Genomic DNA, 26,940 nt, shown 5'->3' with positions numbered 1-26,940 from the left:
AGTCTCATAGGACTTGGATTAGACTATTTCTTAGGATTTGGACTCCTGTCATTTCATGTCCACTAAGCTCTGATGTAATGCCAGCTTAAAATGTGTCAATTTATTTTCACTGAAATACAGGTAGTTCTTTTTTTTTTTTAATGTTTATTTATTTTTGAAGGAGGGAGAGAGGGACAGAGCATGAGTGAGGGAGGGTCAGACAGAGAAGGAGACACAGAATCCAAAGCAGGCTTCCAGGCTCTGAGCTGTCAGCACAGAGCCCAACGTGGGGACAGAACTCCTGAGCCATGAGATCAAGACCTGAGCTGAAGTTGGATGCTTAACCTAACCGACTGAGCCACCCAGACACCCAGGTTATTTTCTTTAAGTGATTTAATATCCATCCTATAGGAATATCATAAACAAAGCCAGAAGCCCATTTTTTAGAGAAAGCTCTCGCTTAAATTCCTAGAGCACAGTAGTTAAGGATGTAGGTTTGAATCTTGACTTAACTATTGACTTATACTGTGACCATAGGCAAGCTACTTTTCAGTAAATCAGCTTCCTACTATGTAAAACAGGGATAACAGTAGGGGATCTACTGCAGGCTGGTGTCTTGAAAATTAAATGAGATAACATTAGTGAAGTGCATAGAAGACTGACACTGGGTATGCTATATTAGCATTTGTTAAGTAAACACATAAATTTAAATACTGCTGATAAAACCAGGTGATGAGGAAGCTACAAAGATTGAATGAAAAGTTTTAGAATGCTTTATTGAAGAGGTATGTTTTTCTTAAATTCTTACATCTAGTTTATATGTGTGATACAATCTTGGGAAGCAGGTTAACTCAAATACAGTATTTGTGAATCGCACTGTACCCAAACCCTGGAATAGATGTATAGACATGTAAGGCAAAGTTGCTCTCGGGACACTTGTAATCTAGTTTGGGGCAACGTACAGCCATTCAAATTGAAGGCTTATATACAATTTAAGCATATTTTTCAGAGCAACCCACTGACTCAAAGCAACGTACTGACTAAAAAATTATAATGAAAGTAATTTCAACAGAAATTATAGAGAGAAGACGACAATTCAGACAAGGTAGATAAATAAGATTTTATCTTAGGAGGTGAGAAAATCAATAGGAGACAAGACAAAGCTTTTGTGATGATTAGAATGATATAAATACAAGTTGCAATAAGAAAACAAATGGCAGAGACATCTGGGTGGCTCAGTCGGTGGGGTGTCCGCTTTCACCTGAGGTCATGATCCCATGGCTGGTGAGTTTGAGCCCCACGTTGGCTCTGTGCTGACAACTCAGAGCCTGGAGCCTACTTCAGATTCTGTCTCCATCTCTCTCTGCCCCTCCCCCGCTCATGCACTGTCTCTCTTGTTCTCCCTCAAACACACATAAACATTAAAAAAATTAAAAATAAATAAATAAAAAGAAAGCAAATGGCATACTTGGAGAAGCAATGAGTAAAAACTGGTTTGAAAGAATGGTTCACAAAACAAATACTGGAGACATGATTTGAAAACGTGGTTTAAATTTGCCTCGCCTCCATTATCCCCACTTCCATTCACATGTGAGAACTTGAACTGAACTGTAAAGATAAAAGCCGAGATTTCTGGTCCATTTGTGCGACAAGTTCTGGCATTCAGAGAGATTCTGAACCTTCTTTAACAATCAAAAAGTTAAGGGGGTTTTAGCAGACATCCTGGGTGAATCTGCAGGGATAAAACAGAAATCTGGGCAGAGGAGAGGGAGCCCCCCGTTAGGGGGACCTTGAGAGTGTCAGGCTAAGGAGTTCTGATTTTATCACATAGGCTACCAGAGCCACTGAAAGGTCTTTTTGTGTTGTTGGTTTTGGGGGTTTAAGGATGGTAATTTGATAAAATAATATGAGCCAAGGGACAAGGCATCATTTTTCTATGTGGGACTTGTGAACAACTAGTTGTTGCCAATAGTCTAACACTGAGTTATATGAGTTATGATTCTCATAAAAATATATCATGATTCTTCATAGCACTTACCTTTAAAATATCTCACATACATGGAATATGTAAGATTGGTGGTCTTAGGTAACCTTTGGCAAACAAAGTGCAATTCATCTCCGATGACTCACATAATTTGCTTATGAGTGTCTACATCTGATGACTATGTCTTTTTTCTTATAACTGCTTTATTGCATTTAATCGTGTCAATACACAAAATGAACTAGTGGTTCAAAATTAATTATTTGGACTCATTAAAGTAGTGAAATATGAAAACAGCATTATAAATGATATACTATGACCTAAACTCGCCAACGTAGTGAAGAAGTTTTTATAGAGAAAGTACATAGTGAATCTGTGCAGAACAAAGTTCTCTACAAATGCGTAAATTTCATGAGCAGTGCAAAAGGAAACCTGCAGACAGGATGTAGAATGATGAACATCTCAAGACTGCACTTCGTGGACTGACCATTTTTCATTGCTGGTCCTCAGTGAGTTGTCTGTTGCAAAAGGTTGTCAAATAGTGGTATGAAGCCACTGCAGCTTTCTTGTCATTTTCAAGGCAGAATTCAGGTATATCTATCAAGTTTTTCCAAAACAAGTCAAAACAAAAGCTGCTAGGTAAAATATTGACGAGTTCCCCCACTCAAGGCAGAGAAGAAACCAAAACCAGTAAGGTATCACTCAAAGTTGCAAATAAGTTCAGTGACAGTCACCTTATGGAGAAAAGCAGAGTAAACTAACTGTGAAATTTTTTATAAAACTGTTAGAAGATGGATAATGTCAGTGGTGTACAATGTGAAAGAACATTTACTATTTGCTATTAGGCTTTTATCAGCAGATACTTCTCTTCAGACTTGTACGAAATCAGAGACATCCACAGTGTAAAGTAGATCATATGTGTACAAGGAGAAATGATTGACAATTATTTATCACTAAAAACGAATGCCAGAGGGGAAGAGATTTCTTATTTGCTAATAATTCTGTAAGTCTTGGTGTACATGAAGGGTACATTGGGATTGCTATTGACTGAGTGCAATCAATATGCACAACAAAGAAAGATAGCGTCACATGAATGACCAAAACTGCACCTAGGGGCAAACCAACTCTGCTTTGTTCACAGTTCTCAAGGTAAATGTGCCTCCTGAACTTGACTTAAAGCTTGAAAGAAATAAAAAAAACGATGAATATCATCAGATTGTAGGCAAGAATTTCTAGCATGCTGTGCAAGAAAATGGGTTGAGAACAGAAGATTCTGTTTCTTCATACTCAAGAACTCTGGCTGTCAAGAGTAAAGGTCGTTAAATGAAACAGTAAGTGAAGAAAAAAATCCAGCAAAAAGATTTCTTTAATTTCCAGTGGAATATCTCAGTTGTATATTCAATATCTGGAGGATCCTGAATCTATCATTTCATAGACAGCATTTAAGTTTAAACATTTAGGAAGAGAGGGGAAAAGTTTCTAAAAAGACTGAATTTTGATATAGATTAGTTGACCAGAGTTTCTATCTTACTATTTAAAGATATTCCAAACTTATTGAAGAAAGAAATCAGTGCTGTTATGGACCATATTTAACACATCTGAATGCCAAAAATGAATATGAAGAAATAATTATCACAAACAAATCCAATCAAAAATTCATTAGAAATCCACTGGCCCGTTATCTTCTGTGTTGATGAATTCAACATACCAGCCACTTTTCAGAAGAGCATGCCCTCAGCCTAAACAGTTCCTGATAAGGCACTGGATGTCCGTCAGCAAAAACCCTCTCCCTAATTTCTGAATCCTTGTACTATTAGACAAACCAGAACCAGTCAAAAGACCACCAAATATTTGCTGCTCTTCACAATGGCTTTTTTTTTTTTAACATTTAACTTGTTCTAAGGTTTCTTCACAAATGCTGAAAAATACTCAAGTGCAGACAAGGAATAATCATAATGTTGTGGTCAACACTGTGAACATGGATTTATAAATTTAAAACATTTTCTGGTTTAAAACTAAATCTGGTAGGGGCACCTGGAGGGCTCAGTCAGTTAAGCATCTGACGCTTGATTTAAGCTCAGGTCATGATCTTGCAGTGATCTTGCAAGATCTTGCAGTTCATGAGATCGTGCCCTGCACTGGGCTTGTGTTGACAGTGCCCAGCCTGGTGAGGATTTACTCCTTCTCTCTCAGCCCCTCCCTCACTCATGCTCACATGCTCTCCCTCAGAATAAATTTTAAAATAAAAAATAAAAAAAAATTCTGGCATTCAATGCAGCTTCATGGGGGTTTCTGTGTCTATTAGGGCTAGTCTCTGCATGCTCAACAGTGCTTGCCTTTATCCATTTTTCCACATCCTCCATATCCACTTCTTCTGCCTCCCATCTGTTCTATCAAAGGTCCAGGGGGTCACTAGGGCCACCTAATTTTCCTCCACCAAAGCCACCTCAGTCCATGCCCCAACCACAACGGAAGCCACCTCTGTCTTCACCAGGGCCACCTCTGAACATTCCACCAGGACCACGGTGGTCCATGCGAACACCTCTTCTTCCCCACATGCCACTGGGGCCACCCCTGCCAAGGTCAATACCCAGGGGTGGAAAGGATGGTGGAAGGAAGCCTTTGGGCTTTGAGGCCTTACACTGGTTGTATTCTGTTCTCTGGGTGAAGTTCTGGTTTTCACACCCCAGATTGGGGCACTGCCAGGGTCTAGCTTGGTGGCGGATGTGTCCTCCTCCAGATGGATTCCCTTGGGAATCTTGGGACCCTCTTCTGAGGAATCCATCTCTGTCTCCTCCATGGCCTATGCAACCTCTGGGGCCTTCTGGACCTCCAGGCAGTAGCAGTGGCATCCATCTACCCTCACAGGGAGTCATACCACCCCGCATGCTATTCACCAGAAGCTTCCTCAGAGCAAGAGGAACCTCAAGTTTGTTCCCTTAAACCTTTTTCCCAACAAACCACTCCAAGGCAGCCTTGATAGTTGGCAGGTCTTCGTAGGGCACTGCAGCACTGCCTTTGGGCTTCCCTGTTTCCTTGTCTAAGAAGATAAGAATCATGGGTTGTCTGATTATCTTCTTCATCTTAACAACTCTACACTGTTTAAGAAGTCTGCCAGATCCCCTAGGGTCACACTGCCGTTTAAGCCTTGCATATAAATTGCAATGCTGTCAGAGTCTTTATCTGGATCTACAACTGGGCCTAGATCAAGATCTGGTCCTTTGTCCATGAGTCCACCAGGCTTACTGAAGCCACCTTGCTCTCTAGCACCCATTCCACCACAGACTCCTTCCCGCCCACCTCCACTGATGCTTCCAAGATCAAATCTTGGAGTAGTATAACCAACAGTAGGCTGCCCATAAGAAGTTGCACAGATAATCTGCCCATAGGTCGCAGTCGTCTGAGGCTGGGTAGAGCTGACATCAGTGGGCTGTCTATCGGTTCCACAATTTTGCTGCCCATATGCCTGTATGGTCTTGAGTGGGCTGGGTAGCATAAGTACTGGCCCTGCTGGGCTGCAGCTTGGCTATAGGTACTGTAATCTGTGGATGTCATTTTCTCTCCTTCCTTCTTGTTCCCACAATGACTTTTAAGTAAGATCTTTCTAATTCAGCAGAAATAAAGAATAAATGAAGAAATAGACTCTATATGCAATCTGTTATAGCTGGTTATCTGTATCCTCATTTTGGAGTAAAGATACTCTCCCCCCTCTTATTAATATAATTGTTGCTTTTTTTCATTCCCACTGCTGAATTATTATGATGAATTAATTATTCAAAACAGCTATTATCATCACTTTTAAACTATTTACTATTGTTTAAAAATTATGACAGTATTTTAAAACTTTACCTGTAATTGGTCTGCCATCCAGGTCCTGGATGTCTATTATGTGGTTTGCAATACCAAAAAGTGGAGGAACTTTGATGTGTAGGATGGATTGGAGGAAGAAAAATGGTAGGCAGAGAGATGTAAAATAAGTTCAATGGATTAGGAGAGGTCTGCAATGGAGGTGCTAGAAATAAAGCTAAAAAGATAATTGCAAAATGTACTAGCAAGACAGAATTTCCTGAATTTATTCCAAAAGAATAAATATGCACAACACGAGAGGAATCTTTAAGGAAGAAGAGTCCTTAAGGAAGACTTTGAGGTTCCAAGATGAGGGGAATAGTTTTGTCGACAAAACCAAGAGTCAGCGGGAGACAATGGTTTATCCTAGAAAGTGAAGATTTCAGTATAAACACATTGGGTGTGAAGTTAATATGGTAACATCCAAGTAAAGAAGAATATTTTATATAAAATTAAAATAACACTGTATACAGATGCATCTAAAATGTTTGAAAATTGCTAGTTCTCTGAATGACAGTAAGCGAATTACATTGACATTTGCCTAATGAACTGGCTTCACAAACAAAGGTAAATAAAAGCGCATACTCCGAATTAGCATGGTCAGGATTAATATAAACACTGTATGTGAATAATTATTACTACTAAATACTGTAGCATAGAAACACAAACATTTCATCTTCATAAATAATATTTGTCCCTAGTTTGAATTACCAAGAGATATACATCTTTACAGTTTTCAGGATTTCATTTGTAGGTTTCCAGTATTTTTTCTCTACCAACAGATATGAAATTTTCCCCAAGAGTTGGCAGTGGTACAAACACAGCTTCATAATCACTGTGAACCGTTGTCTGTTTCTCTTCACTCGAACATTTGCCTTTCTGAGATAATTAACAGCCACAAGTAACGCGCACACACACGCAGGCAAACACAGATACTCCCATGCCAGATCCTCACCCACTGATTCCCCCAATCCCACCACGTAAAAACAGTTGATATGGAGTAACAATTAGCTTTTTTTTTTTTACCATTATAATACAATTAAAGTTGGAAAACAAAAGGTTTGCTGCTGGATGGACTGGAGAATTTTTAAATTCTTTGATATTTCTTTCTAAAATATATAATAAGCTCATTTAGTCTCCCAGTAACACCCACATGTGGCCTGTCAAGAGAGGATAATGCTACTGAGGGCCTGTTCTTGGGCCTCTTAGTCACTCAACTCTTGTCAGAGCACATGGTTAATATATGGAATTAGTTCATCATGATATCTTGCTAATACAAAATAGCTAAGAAACCTACAAAGATGAAAGATGACCCAGGCTGGATTAAGGGTAGAGAGTAAGGGGCTGAGGAATTACTCAGGCATTAACTGTGTCAGGTTAGCTTTAACCAAATGCTTGATTTTGTTACCAGGGAGGTCAACTCAAAACTCCTCCTCTTTTACCAAACAGTGGTAATTATCCAGAGAATGGGCAAACATTGATCAGGATACCTACTCAGTTAATGCTGACATCCTCAGCTAATGAGTGTATTGATATAACACATGAGAAATTATGACAAACATCACATTCAGTGTGTCACCTCATAGCCACTGAATTCCTAGCTCTGTCAGAGTCAACGGGAAAGCTCTCAAGGGTCACTTAGTCTTCTTGAGGTTGCTCTCCTTTAATGAATAAATACTGACATGTTAATACCAATCATCCAGGAATCTATTGCAGAGGAGACTTTGTGCAAAATGAATATTAAACAAATATAAAAGCCACAGAATGCCTAAGTTTAAATGTAACTAACAATATTTATATTATGGCATACAGTCTCATGAGAGACATTTTGTCATCTGGTGTGAATTTAGGCTACTTTATCTCGTACAGTCCACCTATACTTAGAAATAGTTAACTAAAGAGACAAAGAGAAAGACACACTCACTGAAAGCTGGGTTATCTGATTACCCAGAGAAACAAACATTGGACCAGCCGTAATGACCCTAGAGATATTTTCTGTCAGGACTGGGAATTATATAGTTCCTCTTTCTGCCTTCTTTTTTAAAAACAACTGTCTCATTCTCTGAAAAGTCAACCTGTTCTCCTTTCCCACTGTTCCTCACAGTACTGGTGTGGGAATGGCAATCACTGAAAATCCCAACTCTGGGAAATAAATTCATGCTAACATCAAGGACATGCTGTAAACATTTAATATTCAGCTTTAGAAAATTAGGCTCTACGTTTACCACTGGCCCATCAGAATATGCTCATGCCTCAACTTAGTCTCTGCCTCCTGATTCTCTTTTGATCCAGAGTTGGGGGTTGAGAGAGGTATTGGATACCCAGGGATCTCAATCCAGACTTTCAAGACACAGAGATCTGAGATTCATTCCTGCTCTGCCTCTTCCAGTTCTGTGACATTGTGGGAACTACCTCAACTCTCTTAACCTCCTTTCTGAAGTGAGGATGATAATATGACTGGCAAGGCGACTGCATCAGAAAAATGTGTACTACCTAGTAGAAAATCTGAGACATGGTACGTATGAAAAACAAATCCTATTAGAATTAGATGCATAAAGATGCGGAGCACTTCAAGAAAAAGATGATACAGACAATGCAGCCTGGAACCTAGTACTGTTTCTGAATGATCACAGAAAACCCAGTACCAAAAGCAATTTTCTACTCAACTGTCAGGTGCCCTACAATGTGAAAGCACATCCCGTACAGCTGGAGGGCCCCTGCTGTAGAGTGTCTCAAGGGGTCTGCAGCAAACCTCTTCTGGTAGAATTACACCTTCAAGGGCTCTTTTTGGAGTCTTTGGAATGCATACAAAAGATCCAATCAGCTTCATAATAACCAAGGAATTAGCTGCCTTGAAGGAACATTTGTTCATTTCTCGCTATTTTGTCAGTGAAGGTCATAAAGTCCACACTGAATTCTCTGCAGGGACAGGCACGCAGGATATTCAGTAGTACATTTCCCACTTGGATATGGGAGGCTCGGGCAACTGTACTCTCCCTTTATTCAGTACCTAGCATAATGTTGGCATGCCCCTAAATTATTTGATGACTGAACAGACTGGTACGCAGGGTACTTTGGGGACAATGGAAATTCACCAAAGGCAGAAAAATCTGGCAGAGGATAACTCTTTATTAATAGATCCATATATGCCCCATTAAGAAATGTGATGTAAAAAAGTGTGGGGTTTTTTCCTCTACACATGAAAGTTCTCATATTTTGCCACAGGTTTTATCATCTTGGGAAACAGTTTTCTAACACTCAAGACAAATTTTTCCAGCACTGTTAAAGGAGTTCTAATTTGAAAGCTGAGCCTTTCCAGATGTGCTTTAAAGCCCAGGGAGGATCTACAACCAGTCTACCTAAGGCTTCCTCTGTGAAAAGAGCTCTCTCAAGATGGGGAGTGAATTCCTTTCACAAGACATCTTACATAGTTCTTCAACACAAATTTATTTTATTGATGCCCCTTCAAATGCTGGCACTCTTAAGTCTCCACTGGTTGATTAGTTTGGGTCAATAAAAACAGTTTGGTCTATCCACACAGCCACCAATACATGAATAGGAATTTTCCCAAATTCTTGCTCTCCCCTATTTCCTCCCTACCTCAGGCCTGAAAACATATCTTCTGCTGTACCAAACAATCACATTAAGTTGTAAGTATTGTCAGAATGGCTTCTAATACAAATTTATGGGATTCTGTATAGTATGATTCAGATAGCACTGTTCTTGGGAGGTACTAGAGCTAGGTTCTGATCTGAGCACTAGTTGCCCGCAAGACATTGAACAAATCATGGATGTTTACAGAGCCTTAGTTTTCTCATATGTTCTGTAGGATGGCTGAACTAGGAGTTGTTTTCTTTTTTCTTTTTAATTTTTATTTATTTTTGAGAGAGACAGAGACAGAGACAGAAAGACAGAGACAGAGAGCGGAGGGGTGGGGGCAGAGAGAGAAGGAGACACAGAATCTGAAGGAGGCTCCAGGCTCTGAAATGTCAGCACAGAGCCCAACGCGGGGCTTGAACTCACAGACTGAGAGATCATGACCTGAGCCGAATCAGGCGCTCAACCGACTGAGCTGCCCAGGTGCCCCTGAACTATGAGTTTTTAAATGTTTTTTTTAACGTTTATTTATTTTTGAGACAGAGAGAGACAGAGCACGAACAGGGGAAGGGCAGAGAGAGAGGGAGACACAGAATTGGAAGCAGGCTCCAGGCTCTGAGCTATCAGCCCAGAGCCCAACGCAGGGCTCTAATTCACGGACCACGAGATCATTACCTGAGTTGAAGTTGGACGCTTAACCGACTGAGCCACCCGGGCGCCATAAATTCCCTTTTCGATTCTAAAATCGAAAAATTTCTAAAAGAAATTTCAGGCTTTTGTATGCACATGATAGGTACTCAATAAATGTTTGGTAGTTTATATAAGGTAACAAAGTTAATAATGCAGTGTAAAAAAATGACTGGTCTAATTGATTTGGAGTGATTTCTGACAGATAAGATGTAATGAGAAAAGAACACAAAATGTGTATATTATGATCTTGTAAAAGGAGTACCAAAAATCCTATGTATCTATAGTATGCATGTATGTGTATATATGTATGTATATGTGTATATGTGTGTATATGAATATATGAATGTGTGTATATATATATATATATATGTGAATTTGTATATATCTTTCAGTATATGAGCTTTGGAAGAAAAAACCCAGACATATTCTATCTAGGTTATTGACAGTTTTTCTGGGTATATGTTTATAAGTTGAGGCTGATTTTGATGTATAGGCAATGAGAAGAAAAGTGGAAACTAAACCGAAAGGAAAACTAGAAACTATGCTAAATTTCTCCACACCAATTTGTACATAAGATATAATCACATTTTCTCATTCCTATAAAATTATCTATCATGTATGTGCACATGTCAACAGAAACTTTTACAATAGCTTAATCCATCTCCCTCTCCAAATAGGGGACTCCGTCACTTTCAGTGCTGCTAGTTTGGGCTCTGAGGCACAGCATAAGCTATATGGTCAGCATGGACTTCCAGGACCTGTCAAACCATACCAGGATGAGATGTTAGCTGCACACTATCAGCATAAATAATTTATTCCGGTGCTGTCCTTCATTACATCAGTTCTGACTGGTTCTAGGAGTAGCAAAAGTCAATAAAAGAAATGACCTAGGATTAGGGGGTAGGTCTGTAAAGAGAATGAGTTGAAAGATCAAGTCAGCTAGTGAACGAGAAATTCAAGACAGTGACCGGGAGGTCCTGAAAAGGAAGCCTAAAGGGGCTTGAAACCTGGTAGAGAATAAAAGACTCAAGATTGGGGAGTACAAAAGGGGTCAAAGAACAGGTATGCTTGAGAGGAAAGATGGGATGTGAGAGACTCTTGTTGGGAGAGAACAGACGCACCTGAAAAAGTAGATTCCTGTGGACATAGGGAGACAAATGTCTCTGGAAGAGCTGAGATCAAGGAATTGTAAAGTTAGGTTGTTAAATGGGTCATTCCAAGCAAATGAGGAAACCACACAAAAGCATTTCAAGGAGTCAGGTAAGACTAAGGACCTAATCCACTTATGGGTGTCCTTTAAGGGCCTTTCTAGGGCCCTAAATGTGAGTTATGAGGAGGGATAAATTGTATGGAGTGCAATGGTAAGATCCATCAAAGAGAACAATTTGGGGGTGAACATGGGCATAGTCTGGCAAATATCCTGAACATTCTAGTGGCAAAGGAGGAAACTGCCAGGCTAATCACCCGTTACTGGCCACCTTCATCCTCCAGTCACGCATGTGTGTGTATGTGTGCTGGGAGAAAGGAAATTGGGCTGCATGGAACCAGTGTCCATAAAGGAGACCTACGTTTCAAATGCAATGAACTGTTGAGAATACAGAGGATTCATTAACAATCCAACAGACACAGAGCTAAGTCAGAAGCGGAGGATGAGTGTAGGGTGGCAGACATAAAGGAAATGAAAATTGAAGTCTGCTAACCAAAAAGAGCTTACAATGCCAGGGGAATTTAGAGATAAGGAAAAAACATATATATGACTAGCCTGAAGATTTCCTAAGCCGTCTTCATGTTGTTTGGTATTAATATTAGACTAAGGCTCAAGAGGATGCTACAGCCTGGAATGTTCCCTAAGTTTTCATGTGGTCCACATCTGGGTTCCCTGCATTTAGGAAAAGCAATGGGTAGACAACTGTACCCATCATTCACATGGAGTGGCCAGGCAGGACAGCAGATCTACAGGTCAGGAGCCCTCAAAGCAGTGGGAAGTAACAAGTCAGGTGAGTGGTCTGAAGCAGAGCAAAGAAATTGAAGCTGAATTGCTGCTAGAAGCTCATGTCCCACACTCTAGCCCAATACTGCTACCTACTGTAGGGACTGAGAACTTTCCCTAGGCATCATCACCTTGTCAAGGCTACTCACACAACTCCTCCTCTCACTTGCCCTTAACTTTGACAAGACAGCCAGGTAAATCGGCATTATTAACAATTTAAGTGTAGCCCAGATAAAGAGAGGGTAGCTTTGTCTACAGGGTGTGTGGAAATGGAATGGAGAATGAGACTTGGAAACATTTGAGTAACTAGCTTTTGGCAAAACTGGCTTTTAGCCTTTTTCCATCATATCCTGAAAATGGTCAATTGCTATACCTGAATTTATTGAGAAGTTGATGTTTCCACAACACTTGTGGAGAATGAATGAATTTTTTCACCAGCAAATAGGTCAGAGCATCTTTTTTTCTTTTTCTTTTTCTTTTTTTTATAGCCAGGGCAGTAATACAATGGAAGTTTAAAAGATACGCTTGACAGCCATTCATAGCATACCATTATTAGCCCCAAAATGAAATCGCCTTTATCTGTTTGTCAATTATTTTATGTATGCTTTATTATGTATTTGTCATGTATTTGTATTTATTTGTCAGTTATTTTACGTATGTTCAATTAGGGTAAACAAATCAGTGCATCAGAGACTCACTGGGTATAGACAATACCAGTTCATCTACCCCTGCCTCAGTTTTACAAAAAAGAAAATATGAATAATGCTAGGAGTGCTTTGCTTGATTGATCCTCGTCAAACACACCATCCCCACCACCTGCCTCAGACAGACAGACAGACAGACAGACACACACACACACACACACACACACACACACACACACCTTAAAAACTGTCAGAAATAAGAGAGACATCTCAATTCTTGAGAGGGTGTTTTTGGCTGCTTTACTGACTTTTTCTAAAATGAGGATCTTAATGGGGTGCCTGGGTGGCTCAGTCAGTTGAGCGTCCATCTTTGGCTCAGGTCATCATCTCACAGTTCATGGATTCAAGCCCCACATCGGGCTTTGTGCTGACAGCTCAGAGCCTGGAGCCTGCTTTGGATTCTGTGTCTCCTTCTCTCTCTGACCCTCCCCTGTTCACCCTCTGTCTCTGTCTCTCAAAAATAAATAAATGTAAAAAAAAATTTTTTTTTTAAACAAGGATCTTAAGACAGAAGAAAGAAAACTAGGCTTTCCTTGGTAGCAAAGGAGAGAGAGAGAGAAAAAAAAAATCAGAATGGATTCATAGGTATATGAGGAAAAGCACATGTAGTGGTTAGGGATTTGTGCATCTTATAAAATGAGCTTCTATCCTTCCTGTCTAGAACCAATCATAGCAGTAAACAGGAAAGGCAATAGTTGGTAAAATGTGCTCAGGTGGAATGTACATCAGACAGAGCCCTGTTGAGATGACTAGCATCAAACATTCCAGGAATGGCTGATGCTCAATCAGTTGACTTCTTCCTCAAAGTATCATGTGACGTGGTTATGAAATGCCTTACTTCAATAAAGAGCTCCGAATTCCTCTGAAAAATGAAACAACAGGAATAGAAAGGCTTTCACTGCTTTAAAAATGATCCCAATATAATACTGGTATTAAATTCTTAGAATTTAATGTTTCCTGAGGCTATCCTACAACATAATAAGAAATATCATAGCTTTAAGAAGAAGCTCAACAGCACTTTCATGCTTTGTAGAAAAGCCGAGTTACAGAAAAAACAAATCAAAAGTAAACAGATGGAAGGAATGCCACATGGGGTAAATAGACAACATGGGAAATCCTTCCTACACGGGAATTATAGAAGGCTTCAACAGACTCACTGGTGATGTGAGTGAGGAGGCAATAACATGGTTGAGAAAGGAAGAGTGGGGAGAGAAGACTCAAATATGGGGAGAGTGAAAGAGGAATGGAGGTCACCCCTCTACTGTACTGATGGGAAAGATACAGTCACAGCATAGGCCTATCATGGGTAATATCGCTTCCCTGGTTGGCATAAAAGGCTCTCTCATTGTGTCAATTACCACATTTATGCCAGCTGGCTGCAGAAGAGGCCTATCCAAGGAAGGAAGGAAGGAAGGAAGGAAGGAAGGAAGGAAGGAAGGAAGGAAGGAAGGAAGGAAGGAAGGAGAAAGAAAAGAAAAGAAAAAGAAACAGTGCCCAATTTGATGTTGCTTTACAGATAGAAAAAAATAGAATGCTGATCCTTTCTGGGTTTAGCAGACCCAGAAAACCACTTCCACTGGTACAATACAATATAGCTGCCACTTCAGAGACAGGATCTATTAAATAAGGGCAAGAAGTCAGGCAAATCCTTGCTGACCACCTACCATATTTCATGCCCTGTTCTAGATGCCATGGAACAAGTCAGACAGTTTCTGCTCTTGAGGAGCTTATATTCTAATAATAATTGCATAATAAAGTGATACTTAATTCATATTGGCTCTTCAGGAAAAAAGTAAAGAGGGGCTAACATGAAGCCAATTTGTCACCACCCCCCTTTCTTCAGTGGAGAAGACATTTGCCAAATCAATTATGGCATTCTCAGCTGCTGAACCCTTCTCAACCCAGCACTCCTGACAGCCGGTAAGATTTCATCAGTGTCAGCTCCTGGAAACCTAAACCAGAGTTATCTTATATTTGACATACAAACCTATTTTTTCCTCTCTTATTTTATTTCCTTTTTATTTTTTCTTAACCATTTGTGGAAAAATTGGAAAATTCCTAGTAGTACTAGAGAAAACCAACAAAAGGGAGGGAAGTCCCTCTCTTCTGGCCAGTGTTTTCAAACGGATTTCGAAGAACCCAGGGATTAGACCCAGTCTTGTTCACAGCACTGGAAAGAATTTAAACTGAAAGCTGTGCCTCCAGGTGGTGGCCCCAATGCCTGCTGTACAAACAATTCTGTTGTTCTCCAACATTTTCCTCACTGTGATCTTTTCTGGGAGGGTGTAAGGCCTTATTTTAATCAAGTGTCTTAAAGATGGTACTCAGGTGCTCTTGGCATTCTCTTCAATCAAATAAGTGGCTGGCCATTTTCTTCTTTAGTGTCTTCTGTCAGGCTTTGGTCTTACTATGTCTGATTGTATATGAAGCCTTTAAGAAAGGCCCCTGCTTAGATCTATGGAAATTACTTACCAAGGTCTTTTTCCTTGCTAATCCATCTTGACCCACTGCCTTACTTTCATGCCTGACTGCTCAGGTAGCTTTTGCCACCACTATCTTGAGGCTACCTAGATCTAAGCACTCCTTACTACCCAAGGCCTAGGGCTAATGTACTTAGATTTCTCCTTTCCCTTTGAGTTACTTTCCATCCCTCCAAGAAAAAAAAAAGAAAAGAAAGAAAGAAGAAAAAATTTCATGCAACTGAGATCCTAGAGCTATCTGCCCACTAGTCAGATCGCTTCCATTTCTATAAGCCTTTTAAGTGTTTGGACTACCTTTGTGTAAAGTATTGAGGATCATACACAGCTGGGTTTTCTAACACACTCCTGGGGCTCCTCTCTAATCCAATCAGAAAGCACATAATCACTAAATATAAGCTAATTTCAGTATTACCCAAAACAAAACATAATTAGAAGGACAATGTGCTGTGAAAATTATCATAGAAAGCATTCAAAAGCTAAATATAAATGCATTTGAATTCTGTATGGTTTAGGGTTATTTGTGCCACTGTTCCTCTCCATTAGGGCAGAACCACAGTTGACTTTAGCTGTGATTTCATGGTCTATAAAAACAACCACTGAGAATTGGGTATGGACTGTGATTGTGTTCACATATTTCATGAGGCTTCTTCAATATCAACACTTACTCATCCTCCTTCTACTAATGATAGCCCATCTATGTTACTTCAGTGTAATATACATAGGTTATTCTCACTAGATCCAGAATGGGCCAGATATACTCAGTGGGAAAATGAAGTTCAGAATGGCTTCTAAAATTGAAATGTATTAAGCAACTCCCTTAAGAAACACTGGGCAATGAATTGTAGTGGGGAAACTATAATAATGGATAATAGGAAAAATACCTCAAACACATGTAAGTACAATTTCAACTAATGGGACAAAGCTACAGACCAGCCTAGTATGCTAGAGTGTCTCTTCTTAAATTGGGGCTATTAAAGGTCTTCATGTAGGTCCCTTGAAGTAGAAATTCTCATGTGTTTTTCTACAGATAGTTTTAAGGACAATGGTAAATATACCTTTAATTTAATGCCTTTGCTGGATTATTGCTTCAGGAGTCAAAAGTAGGTCTAGGAAAGATGATGAGGCTCAATGAGTCTTTGTGGTCTCTCTAAATTCCTAAATAATAAGATGTATGTAAATTACAGAAAGCACAGGAAAAGAAAATCTTTCTCCCCTACTGTGTTTTTTAAAATTTTTTTAATGTTTACTTATTTTTGAAAGAACGAGAGAGAGAGACAGAATCCAAAACAGGCTCCAGACTCTGCGCTATCAGCACAGAGCCTGACATGGGGCTCGAAGTCACGAACTGTGAGATCATGACCTGAGTCAAAGTCAGGCACTTAACCGACTAAGCCACCCAGGCACCCCTCTGCACACTTTGTATGACTCTAGACAAGTAACAACTTCCATGGGGCTCAGTTCCTTCATCTGTTGAATGAAAAGTCTATAAGTACACACTTCATAGTTTTAGGAGGAAAAAAACCATCTCTATAGCACTATTTCTGTAATTATTATAAATCTGGTCATGGAAAGTACTGGGGTCCAGTAATGCCCTTGAAAATCACTCAGCTAAGACTAAATAAAGTCTCTCCATGGACCCTTAGTCCTATTTTAGAGTCCGTCTTCTTTATAATAAAGCACTCTGACAATGTTGATTTGCCTTTATCTCCAAATACATCTACTTCATCTCTGCCTATCAGGGCATCTTCTTGTATCTTTCTAGACTTCCATGATATAGAATCCTTATTGCCATCTGTTGTCCATTCTCACAGATACTGTGTATCACATTCTACCCTGCTGAATAGACTTCTCTGCCTTTCAGCCTTTTTTCTTCTATGACTCACCATGATGAGCTTTGGTCTAGTGGCATGTAGGTTTTGAAGTCAGACAGATCCCAGTCTGATATCTCCCACTGTCCATGCCAGAAGTCTGGGGTTCCATATGGCACCTACTGCTCCCTTGTCAGGTAACATCACAGCCGGCCAAATGGTATGTTCAGGAAAGAGAATATGTAAGTTTGAAACATCTCAGTTTCCTCTAAAAATTTTCTACCCATTACTGGTGAGGTCAAACTTGTCTTTGGATATCATTCTAAACTGAATTCCCCAGACAACTCACCTATTAAAATGGCACAACTGACCTAGAGGTGCATTATGGAAGTAACTTCTGCCAGGTTTTCTCAACTAATGACCTTCCCCAGCTTTGATGGTGGCCTATGGTTTACTTAGCTACAGATGGGAGACCCCTGATAGTGGAAAGTACAATAAATGCACAAACTGTTTCATTTTGCTGCATTTGATGGCTGGAAAATGAAATTACAAAGTATATGGTTGCTTTACCAAGCTGAAAGGAGCCAAGTAAAACACATTTGAGGATGAAATGAGAGATCTCTTTAGAAAAGAGAAGAGAGGTGACATATGATTGTCTGTCATAAGCACTGGCTCACCTTATGATGATTTTGAAAACCACCAATAAGTGTGAGAATACTGAAGTGTTTTACACAAGTTAATATGAGTTAATGTTGATTCTACAATAATTATTGGTTTCATTGGCTCACAAACTATTAATAACTTATTTGTACCCAGAGGCACTAGTGGATTCTAAGACAAACCAAAATTAAAAAATCAGATATTCAAACTACTAAAATTAAAACCTGATAATATAAAAGCACAACCTATTCATTTGAGATAGTGGAACAAAGTAATTTATCTGAGGCCTTTTGTTGACTGGAACATGAGGATAATGAACTCAAGGATTCATTTCCATAATTTCTAATGACCCTACTCATTCATTGAGACAGCCTGTACTAGTTCCAACCTATGATCTCTGTCATCATCGGTTACTAAAGGAATTTTCAGGGAAATGATACCAAAATAATAAATATCAAAATTTATCTTTATGTAGACAAAGAGAACACATTCAATTAGAGATCTAGAACATCCCTCCAAGTCAAATAAGAATAGATGCTGGGAAGAGAAGAGCAAGCTGACATTTTTCAATCCTTTCTTACATTCTTCAGTCTGTATATGACAGGCTATATCCATTTATACTTTTGTCTCTTTCTTCCTTTAAATATAAATGAACCTTTCCAAAGTTATATTGATTCCCTTAGAAAAGGTTTTAATACCCTAGGCTTAGTATGTCACCCTTTTTCATATAGATACGGCTTCCAAGCTTCAGGAAGAAAATAGATCTAAAAAGATGGCTCCTTTCCCAAAGTGCTTGAATGTAAGAGAAATGGCAGGCAACACCAAGCTTACACCCAGTAGGCCTGGGAAGAAACAGGACTTAAATGAATTAGATATTGATTGCTTGGGTATTTTTGAAATTCTTTTAATCCGAATTGGTTCCCTAGAGAAGGGATTGGATTCGGACGTCAAATGACAATGAAAATAATTCTTGAAAGTACAAAAACCTTAGTTTGAAGGTCCTTATAGGTCATTTATTCCAAGCTTCAATTCTCTCACATCCCCTTTAGTGATATTTCAAACCATCACTGAGCGCTTCTTGATAAAAAAACATTAATTAATTTATTAACTAATGGGAGTAATTTGCAAGGTTGGAAAGCAAGGGCTCTTCATTAAACTTTGGTAATTCTGTAACCCTTATTATAGGAAAATTACAAGTCTTTTTTCCCCCAAGAGCTATCCCTATGTGGTTTGAAGATTAACATGACTTTCAAAACCTTTTAGTAACCAGCTTTGAGATTTTCTCTCACACACTTCCAAAAACATATGTTGAAGCTGAGTGCCTGTGAGCAATGCCTACATAACGTCCCACTGGAATGAAACAGAAATAGATAAAATATATGAAAACCAAATCCAAACACAAAATAACACTAGTGGCAGTCTGTTTCCTTGAAAACTTTAATTGCAGTACTATTCAAAGTGATATATTGTTATGTATGTGTCAGATTGGCCACTATGCCTCATCAAAAGATTTGGCCATTTGTACAATTAACAATGAGCATTCTTACAATTGTTTTTAAATATTAGAATAACGTAGCTCCTAATTTTCCCTTCACCTTTCATTCCATTTACCATGCTCGAGTCTCATTTGGAAAAGCAAAGAGTCTCTTACTGTGAAGAAAAGCATCCCTAATTTTGTTCCGAGTAAGGAATGTCTCGAGTGAGGCCAACACACATTGCTTCTTCCTTCTCTTATTCCTTGTCATGCATTATCTCATTTGCTTCTCACTTCAACTTTGAGAGGCAGGTACCATTATTAACTCCACTGAACTGAAGAGGAAAGGGTGTCTCAGAGAGGTCATGTAAGTTGCCCAAGGTCACACAGCTAGTAAAGGGAAGAGACAAGACCCCAAGCTTACACCCCTAACTATGGCATCCCTTGAATATATCAGTTTGTAAATCTGTTATAGTTCTGTCGGTTTTTTAAAAATAAATGTTTACTCATTTTTCAGAGAGAGCATAAGCAGGGGAGGAGGGAGAGGGGGTCAGAGGATCTGAAATGGGCCCTGCACTGAGAGAAGCAAGCCCAATGTGGGGCTAGAACTCATTAACTGTGAGATCATGACCTGAGCCAAAGTTGGACACTCAACTGACTGAGCCACCCAGGCGCCCCTATTGCTGTCAATTTAAATATGTATGGCTGAACAGAGGAGGTCATTATCTAAATGAAAGAGAATATAACTTTTGTACAGATTATGAGTAATTGAAAGACTACTCATAGTCTATACAAACTATTTCGTAAAGAAGTAAGATACTACTTTTGCAAAAGTTCAAAACAGTGTTCCAGATAAAGGTTTTTAGATGGGGATCAACAACTGAACTCACATATTAGTTAAGTAAACATTTCTTATTAATACTATGTAGAGCAAGATATATTCACTTGAACTTGAACAAATGTCTTTAAATTTAGGGTAAGGTTTTTGGATTCTCTTCTAGTCTTAACCCTTCCCAAAGGAACAGCAAGGGAACAGTGAATACTTTTTGCTCTATTACACTCATTTATAGTGACTTCCAAAGTGTAGTTTGTATGTCTCCACCATTTTAAATGAGCCACACTCTGCTACTCTCAGTAAATTATGCTACTTTTAATTTAAATCCACGCAAAGCATTTAACACAAACCATTTTCTAAAGTCTTGCTTTCTGAACCTGTGAACAATATTCCGATGACAGAAAATCATCTCTAAAGTTTCACAGAGAGACGCATCATTACATACCTACTAACTAGAAATATCTAAAGCAAACCAAAGGTATATGAATAGGAATACAAGTGCAGCAAATTATAACTACCTATGAGGAGAACACCCTTCTCTTATGATGTTTATTAAATCCTACTGTAAAGTATACAGTTTGCTTTTAGGTATACTCCCTTGCCTAGAGGGTGAGAGGGGAAAGAAAGGAGTCCCCAGGTGTTTGGGGCTGAGGTCTCCATTAATCAAGGTTTTGATCATCAGTTGAGCTTGAGCATAGTAGTCTGAAAATTATCACGTTCTTTTTTTTTAATTTTTTTTAACATTTATTTATTTTTGAGACAGAGAGAGACAGAGCATGAACAGGGGAAGGACAGAGAGAGAGGGAGACACAGAATCTGAAACAGGCTCCAGGCTCTGAGCGGTCAGCACAGAGCCCCACGTGGGGCTCGAACTCACGGACCGTGAGATCATGACCTGAGCCGAAGTCGGACGCTTAACCAACCAAGCCACCCAGGCGCCCCAAAAATTATCACTTTCTTAAACAATGAATGAGCTACCAAAAGTAACGCTCTAGACTAGAAACCAAAATCACTATGGACGTTCCCAAAGAGATGCAAGGTTTGGGGAAAATAACAGTTAATTACTCTCGAGCCTAACAGGACTCAGAAGAGCAGACTAAAATAAACTCCCAGGTTTGATGATCAGGCTTCATCAGAGAGAAGAGCTTTCCATCAACAGCTGGTGAAAGGCCATAGGCAATCTAAAGCTGAAAGAAGCTGTTTAGAAGAAAGTGAATCTCCTTTGTAACTTCCTCTTTGGCATATTATTCTTGACTGTTTCGTTCTCACTCTTCCTCTTTTCTCATTCTTGAAAACTCATTTGTCCCCAAGGCTTCAGCAGCCATCAAGAAAAACGCCAAACTCATTAAGGCTAGCCTGGAATAAACCCACCCCAAGTGTGTAAAACACCAATGAGATTTAACGGATCAGAGAAGTACAGATTTCTTCTCCTTGGCATCCTCTATCTAACCTGTCATTAGTAAGCCTACTGAACCCACCCCTTCCTCTTGATTCTCAGTCATGCTTCATTATAAATCTACCGTGATTTCTCACTTGAATTAGTTTGCAACACTGCCATTGCAGACCAGTTTCTAAGGTAAATCTAATTATGTCATTCTCTACACCCACTCTCAATTCACAAAACCTGGGTCGTGTATACTCTAAAATGGTAGCTGACTCGGAATCTCTGCATTCTGGATTGTTAAAGTGTCAGTTGGGGTCAGAAGGCTACTCTCAACAAGCTTCTCAAGGAAGCTTAACAATTAATCATGAATTTATCTGGATAAGGCTGTGTACATTAACAACAACTACTGGAATTATTACCATTCAGTATGGTACCTGGTATTCTTCCTTGACCCATCAAGAAGGGGTCAGGAGTTACTCCTGTGTTCTCCTGGGATTATGAACCTCTCCCTATTCAGCAATACAAGGCTGACTTGACATTGCCTGGTAACTGTGATCCACAGTCAAGATTAGTGTAACGCTCCTTGAGGGCAAAAGCTATAGTAATAATTTACTTTTGTGTTTCCAGAGCTCTGGCAATAGAATAAAGTATGTACTTAATAGGTATTTGTTTTAATGTTTTTTTTGTTTTGTTTATTTAGAAAATCAGCTGATGGTTTTATGCCTCTAATCAGATTAATTATATGAATCAACAAAAAATGGATTAGACAATAGGGTATTTTAACTTAAGTCCAATCTGTGTGCAGAAAGAACTTTTGAATAACTGGAGTCATGGGTGCAAATGCTACCAAGAAGTTTTTGGAAGAGTAAAGGGCAGAGACATTGGTACTTCTTGGGCAACCAGTATTTGCTAGGTCTTATCCCCGCCAAATTAGATAAATACCCTTATGTCTTCCTCACTGGCTGTGAGGCGGTGTTTATGTTTAACAGATGTAAACAAAATCAGATTCAGAGAGATTGAGTGATTTCCTCAGAACAGCTATATAGCAGAAGCCAGGTTTCAACCACGTCTGCTTGACAGAAAGTCTATTATTCCACGTGTTATTTTTTTTTGTAGGCAACGGAACACCAACAATAACAACAAATCCAAATGACAGGCCTGGTAGTTCTAAGTCTGTTTAGCTTCCTAAAGGAATCCTGATGAATGAATCCAGGAGTCAAAAATTAATAAGAATTTGACTGTATAACAGGTATACAATAACCTGAAATTTTTATTAATTTCTCCTAACCTTTATATCAGGATGTCCTAAAACTTCAAAAAGACTTCATATACATATATATATTCAGAATGACAGAGCACATTTTCTCAAAATTAGGCTCATGTGTTCTCCTGCATAGACATCCACTAAGACACATGGCTCAAGTGAACACCTTAGAAGCTTCTGGCCACGCAAGACTCTATCTCCATGTAGAGCAACAGCAATGTCACTACATGCTCTGTAGAGAATGGATGCTCAAAACCCCACGCCTGCCTCTTAGTCGAGTCTACATCTCTGTGCGCCAAAACCCAGTAACCTGTGACAAATTTAAAAATGTAATAGAGCCACAGAAAGAAAAAAGAACAGGAAGAATTGAGCTCTGGTATGATAAGGCATGTGCCTGAGGGCCATGATCTTTAAGTTACAGTAGGCCAGGAAGTAACAAAATATTACCCGAAGTAATTACTGTTATAATTTAGTCTTGTTGTAAATTATCCCCAGCATTGTATTCCAAGTATCGTAAAGTATTGGAAATCACTGCCATAATTTACCCGGAATTTATTCCTACTTCTTCGTATATTCTGTTCTAATTTTAGTCTTTTAATTCTGTTTAGAAACACAAACAGGTTTTTATTGGATGTTCATTTCATTTCCCTATTATCTTCAATCGGAACTTTCAGTGTATTGTATTCTGGGATGTGTGCCAATTCTACATGTACTCAGGGATATATCTGTATCTGTATCTATATATAGATATACACAGTCTCTATTGCCTTGTGTATGGGTATGAAACTGGATGACAGAGATGATGATGATTTCAACTTCCTGAGAAAAGAGGAGGTGGTTTCCTTTAACTAAATACCCTGATTTACCTGAGGCAATCCAGTTACATCCTCTCCAGACCTTCATGCTCTCTCATGGAATGGAAATGGTGGGCTCCTTCTACAGGTAAGTAGATGAGGTGATGGACTATACAAAATACAGTCCATGAGCACAGAGGGAATGCATTCCTAGTGTAAACCTGTGCTGACCCACAGGGGAGCCATAGGCCCCAATATGTCTACTACACCTGAAATGTGCTTGCCTGAATCAGATGTGCTATAAATACAAAATGCTCACTGGACTGTGAACAATTTAGTGTGAAAAAATATGTAAAATATCTCCCTAATAATTATGTATGTTAAACGTAGAAATGATAACTTGGGACACAATTACATTTTTGAAATGTGGCTGCTAGAAAGTTCACATTATATATGTGGCTCAAATGATTTTTCTGCTGTTCAGTTATGCTGAAGACATTCTGGCGCTCTGAGCTCTAAAACAGATTGGATAGAATGTATTGGGGTGATAATAGGCTAGTAAGCAATGCAAAAACCGCTTAAAAAAAGAGGCAGATAAGGAACATGTGGGACCCATGGCCTGGCAAACCATATCTGGCAAGCTTGTTTTCTCTGATTCATGAGACGAGGCAAGCAGGTGACTATGTGAGGCCAAGCTAACATGGAGGTGTGTGTGTTATACCAAGAATTGCCTGTAGGTCTTACTTCAACTTCTCTCAGGGTCCTTCTTGAAAAACTGGCCAAAAATAAGACAAAACTAAAACTCTAGTAATGTGAATTGACCAGGGTAAGACTCTTAGAATTTTCTAACAATGAGTCCTCCTTTTTTTTTTTTTACACAAAAGAACATTTTAGCACCTGAGAAGTTTGGCACCTCCTTCTCATGTTTAACATCTAAATCTGCCTTATACTCCAGAGTCAATATTCTCTAAAATGAGATTTTTTTTCTTTTTTTTTCCTCCATTTCTCCCTTGTAGAAATAATAGGATTTGGCCAGTTCTCACCAGGGGACTGAATAATCAAAATTCATGCCTATTCTCCAAACCTCGTTTTAGCCAAGAGTTTCAGTCACAGCAGCTAATACAGGACAAAGTATAATGACTTGAGTTTCAACTAATTTTACATCTTTTATATACCTAATGGTTGAAAAGTCATGAGCTGGAGGGTACACAGCCAATGTAAGAGAAAAAGAATGGGGACCTCGGTCGTACAGATCTGGGTTCAAATCCCAGATCTGCTGCTTAGAAGAATCACCATCACTATCATGTTACTTTGAAGGATTTGGTGGGGATTAAGTACTGCAGACAAAGGACAGTGCCTGGCACATAGAAAACTTACTTAAAATTAATTCACTTACTTCCAAGTTATTAAGCAATCCTGTGTTTATATATTTATATTACACCATATTTATCAACAATGATTCTCTCTTGAAATGCTGGGATTGAGGAAGTCACAATTATGGGCCACTTTATCAGCTCATTCAGTTATTTAAGAAATGTGATTTTTCCTAACGACCAAAATATTGAATATCGCTTAGGATGAAACTACAGAGATTTCTAGGGTTGAGATTATAAGCTTAAACATACCCTTAAAAACAACTGCCTGATTCTTTACTATTTGAAGCTGGGAAAGAATAGCAAACAATGGGAGAATCACTTATTTCCCAGTGTTACAAGGAATCCCTGACTAACTTGTGAGTTTCCATTCCCTCCAAACAGCCTCGATGACCCAAAATGTGTACCTCTGTCTCCACCTCACCCAACACCTCACTTATGAGTCAACAGAGTTTTTTAAGTTTGCTCAAGAGAGCAAAACCCAATAAACAGCCAAGTAAAGCATCTGCATTTTTTTAAGAAATGGGCTCTAGCATGTTTTCTAGACATACATTCTCTATGACTTTGAGACTTGAGTATTCAATATTCTACTTATACCAGCTTCTCATTGGAAGCATATAAGGACGTGAACTGCATTCTAGAAAAATCTTCCAGTGTTTCTTACAACTCTGCATTGTTGCTTGAGGGAGATCCTATTTCTTTCATGGATTTTTCACCTGATTCATTTACCCTAATCTTGTTTAATCCTTTATAACATTTATTTTTATGAAATTTAATAGTACTAAGGACCCAATAATGTAAATTTTTTCTGCAAAAAAATCTCATCAATGGTTTTTATTCATTTATTCATCTTCTGTTTTTCTTCCCATTTTATTTCTCTCCTTTTCCCTCTCTCTCCTCTTCCTCTCCCTATTTCTCTTACTCCCCTTTCCCTCTGCAATAAGAAATATTTTCCTCTAGTATATAATAACTTCCTTTTTTACCTCTGAGTTGAGCTGTCCAGCAAAGGTGCTTGAGTTCAAAGCCAGTGCAGGCCATTGGATACAATATTCAAAACACCCAGAGACCTTAATTCAAAGTTGTGAATTGGCAAATCTCCTAGACCACCTCCGTCTGGTCAAGGAAAATATGTTGACGGCCCACAGATCCAAAACATACACATGTAGAGAAGTTATAGAGTAGTCATCCTGTTTCACAAAGACATCTTTACAACTTCAAACTCTGTACAAACCTACGTGGGACTCAAAGATAGACAGGAGTCCTCCTTATCTGAGATTTTGTTTTCTGTAGTTTCAGGTACCCATTGGTCAACCTCTATCTGGAAGCAGATGAACCTCCTTCCCACACGGCATCAGAAGATTGATAGTAGCCTCAAGCTACTTCACACTGCCTATGTCATTCACCTCAATTCATCTCATCACATAGACATTTCATCATCTTGCATCATAACATGAAGAAGGATAAATACATGGGGTGCCTGGGTGGCTGAGTAGGTTAAGCGTCCTACTTCAGCTCAGCTCGTGATCTCACGGTTCATGGGTTCAAGCCCTCCATCAGGCTCTATGCTGACAGCTCTGAGCCTGGAGCCTGCTTTGGATTTTGTGTCTCCCTCTCTCTCTCTCTCCCCCTCTCCCACTCACCCTCTGTTTCTCTCTCTCAAAAATAAATAAACATTAAAAAAATTAAAAAAAAAAGAAGGATGAGTACAGTGCAATAAAGTATCTTACAAAATCCCAGATCAAGGAGCTAAGATGGCGGAACAGCATGGAAGTTTTTTGTGTGTCTTGTGTCCATGAAATACAGCCAGATGAACATTAAACCATCCTGCACATCTAGAAAACTGATCTGAGGATTAACGCAACAATCTGCACAACCTGAACCACAGAACTCAGCAGGTATGATGCGCAGAGAGGTGAAACGGGGGAGAGAGAAGCGGCAGGGAGCTATTTTTGCTTGCAGAGAGAGGACAGAGATGGGAGAAAATACAGGAAAAGCACCCCCCCCCCCACAGACAAAAGCAGCTGGAGAGAAAGTGGAAAAGTGCAAACAGCCGTAGGAACTGAACTAATAAGGGAGAAAGG

At 39.2% G+C, this 26,940-nt stretch overlaps 1 pseudogene; it reads right to left on the bottom strand.

Moving 5' to 3' along the window:
• The window catches only part of LOC128314364 (RNA-binding protein EWS-like), a 29,778-nt pseudogene extending 2,838 nt beyond the window's left edge, over positions 1 to 26,940 (bottom strand).

This window comes from Acinonyx jubatus, chromosome B1 (genome assembly GCF_027475565.1).
Source record: "Acinonyx jubatus isolate Ajub_Pintada_27869175 chromosome B1, VMU_Ajub_asm_v1.0, whole genome shotgun sequence".
In the NCBI taxonomy this organism is placed as follows: Eukaryota; Metazoa; Chordata; class Mammalia; order Carnivora; family Felidae; genus Acinonyx; species Acinonyx jubatus.
Note: the sequence above shows the minus strand (reverse complement) of the source record. Positions and strands in the feature narration are given on the sequence as shown.